Below are 3,469 nucleotides of genomic sequence, written 5' to 3'. Positions count from 1 at the left end.
CAAACAGTAAGAGAATTTAACAAAGTAGGAGGAAATAAGTTAACACTCCCAAATTCTAATCTTACTATTTACAAGGAAAAGCAATACAATTTAGATAGAAGATACCATGGAAAAGAAGTCTCTATCTAAAATAAAACAACAATAATAATAAAGTTCTAGTCATAAGATTTTAACGTCCAAAAAAAGAAAGGAAAAACAGATGCTCATGAAAGATGCAAAGGATAAAGGGCCATATGGAAAAGTATATCTTACTCTTATGTATGCATATTTAACCTTCTAATGATATCAAAAGAGGAGAACCTGAAAAAGTGAGTGGTAGAAGAGCTATCATACTTAATATTCAAACACTAAAACTACCATAATTAAAACACTGACATATGATTTCCTTGATATACTGAAAGGTCAATGAAAATAAATAGAATATCCAAAATAGTTTCAAATACATATAGAATTTAGTAATGGTAAAAGTGTCACCTCATGTCAGTGGGAAAAGATAAAATTTTTTATTTTGTTTTTTGTTTGGGGGGTTTTGTTTTGTTTTGGTGGGGTTTTGGGGGGGGGGGTGGTACCGGGGATTGAACTCAGGACCTTGCATTTGCCAGACAGGAGCTGTGCCACTGAGCTAAATCCCTGGCTTGATAAATTTTTAATAAATGGCATCAGAGCAAACATATAGGCATATGAAAACAGGTAAAATTTAATCCATTATTCACATTGTGTACTAGGATAAACTTCAAATGAATCTGAGACCTGAATACCACAAAAAAAAAGATAAAATATTGAGTCTCAAAGAGCACAGAGATTATAATGCATTGAAACATTTGAGGTAGTAAATCTATAAGAAATATTTTTCAAATGACTAGATACTATTAACATTTGTTAGAATACAAGTTTTAGCTTGAAAATGGAGTACTACTCAGCCATAAAGAATGAGAAACTAGAGTCATTTATAGCTAAATGGATGCATATTGAGACCATACTCTTAAGTGAAATAAACAGGACACACGTGTAAATATCGAATAGTTTCTCTAGTGTGAGAAACTAAAAGTATAAATAAGGACTAAAATGATTAAAATGAATAATTGATAATTTGAAATAGGAAAAGGTCCAAAGGTTTAGGGGTGATGGGAGGGGAAGGGGAAAGGGAAGAAGGGAAAGGAATAATTATGAGAAAAGAAAAAAAAAATGGAAACAAAGTCTATCTATGTAAATAGGGAAGAGTGAAGGGGGTGAAGGGCGCACAGGTAATGGGGGAAAAACTAAGAACCAAGATACATCACGTACAGGTACAAACACACAATGATAATTGTAAACGTATTGTATACCTAAAATGTTCCAATAAAAGAATTAAAAAGAAAAAAAATTGACCTTTTTTAAGAAAAGCAAAAAATTGAAAACTTATTAAAGTTAACAAAATAAAGTTATTTTATTATGAGTTACAGCTAATAAGTATAGACAAAATGACAACATTAGAAAATCTCCATTTTGCAAACTAAGTAAGGGCTGGGGATACCCGGTGGATTTAAAAACATGTAGTTGAAGAGGGTGTCCTTTCCCATTTTGGGCTCCATAAGGTCAACTCCTGGGTCTCTGAGAACTGAAAATCAAGAGCTTCTTTGAACCCCAAAAGTTCTACTTTGCAACTCTTGCCACAAAATTAATATATTAAATTACACCACACATACTATGAATATCATTTGGATTTCCATGAGAAAAAGAGAAAGAAGGAAACATGAGAAATTAATGAACATTCAAAGAAGGCAAACTAATTGTTCTGAAGGCTGAGCTCTACCATAAACAGTGCCATCCTGAGAAAATACAACTGAAAAAGCCTATTAAGATGCATGAAAACAGAAGCACTAAACAAAAGAATGATGAAAATATTCCACAGGAAGCAGTCCTGATTATCTCTTGGACAGAGGACTGTCCCAGGATAAAGTACTTTCAAATATAATGAAAGAAAGAAGAAAAAAAGGAAAGAAAGAAAGGAAAGAAAGGAAGGAAGGAAGGAAGGAAGAAAAGAAGAAAAAGAAAGAAAGAAAGAAAGAAAGAAAGAAAGAAAGAAAGAAAGAAAGAAAGAAAGAAAGAAAGAAAGAAAAAGAAAGAAAGAAAAGGCAAACAATGAGAAGTCCCTTTCCAAAAGGAAAAGCAGAAATATTAAAAATTATTCAAATAGGATGCAGAAAACAGTATGGACTAGGACAGCTACTAAAATGTGTTGTGTTGGAGATAGTTTTATAGGAAAATCTCCTGAATATGAAAGATTCATTAGGTCAATGGTCTTAACTTTTTAAGAAGTCCCATAAAACACGTATTAAGCTTAAAGCTATCTTTCTGCCAATACCCGCTTGCTATAGTTTAGATCTAAAATGGTCCCAAGAGCCTTATATGTTTAGAAAGTGGATTATGGAGATGAGATAATGGACTGGCTGTTAGGATGTGGGTCTGGGAAGGAAGAAGTGGGTCACTGGGGGCTTGACCCAGAAGGGTGCATCTTCTCCTTTCTCTCTCTGTTTCCTGGCTGCCATGAAGTGAACAGCTTTCCTCTGCCCCAGGCCTTCCACTATGCCACTTCTGCTTTGAAGCTTGCAGAGGCCATTGACAGCACCCTTGAGCCAAAACAAACCTGTTCTCCTTTCAATTGTAGGTGTTGGGTATTGTGTCTCAGTGACAAAGAAGGTGATTAAGAAACTGATACAATAAAGAATTCCTCATCCCCACTACATACAAATTTGGGCATTATTACAAAAGATACTGTCACTGAGGTAAACATGAATGAGTCACCTCTTGTGACACAGGAGGTAAGGTTATTTGAGATAAATATGCCCGTGTTACCAGTAATCATGAAAATGATGGATCTATAGATCATAGATGCGGTCTTACTGGTTTGACAGAATTTTCATACAAGTAACATTTTTACGTTACTGATGACTACAAGCCAATTAGGAAAACCACTGGTCCTGTGATGTTTCTGAATACTACAAGAAAGCTTTAAATACTACAATTATGGTAAGAACTATTTGTTAAATTATTTTAAAAACATTTTTTAAAATAAAATAAATAATAACTGGGTAATGAGCTAGTTGAAATCTTTTTTTTTTTTTGGTACCCAGGATCAAAGTTGGGACCCTGAATTTGTGAGGCAGATGGCAGCACCATTGAGCTAAATCCCCGGCCCTGAAATTTTTTAAAGAAGGAATAAGGCACTGCCATTTAAACACACTGACCAATTTAAACATTACTGAAAATGAAATGATCAGATAATTTGTGCCTCCTGATCCAATGCATTAGGAAGTACAGAGCGCAATCTATCAGGGAATCTTGAAAATTAATTGAACATGAATCTAATTTTCTCTGTATATTACTATGATTTTATAAGAAATACAAGGGTAAGGAAACAAGGGAAGTGATACTATGACTAAACAATTGGCTGAAGTCAGAATATTTGAACTTCTAAAGCATAAAAGAT

The 3,469-nt window shown here is 33.9% G+C and overlaps 1 pseudogene; it reads left to right on the top strand.

Moving 5' to 3' along the window:
* Positions 1-279: 279 nt before the first annotated feature.
* On the top strand, positions 280-2,864 carry LOC147829905 (ribosome biogenesis protein NSA2 homolog; annotated as a pseudogene).
* Positions 2,865-3,469: the final 605 nt, after the last annotated feature.

The sequence above is a fragment of the Heterocephalus glaber genome, unplaced genomic scaffold, assembly GCF_053883595.1.
Source record: "Heterocephalus glaber isolate CG9 unplaced genomic scaffold, H.glaber_assembly_v1.0 deba00000347, whole genome shotgun sequence".
NCBI lineage: Eukaryota > Metazoa > Chordata > Mammalia > Rodentia > Bathyergidae > Heterocephalus > Heterocephalus glaber.
Note: the sequence above shows the minus strand (reverse complement) of the source record. Positions and strands in the feature narration are given on the sequence as shown.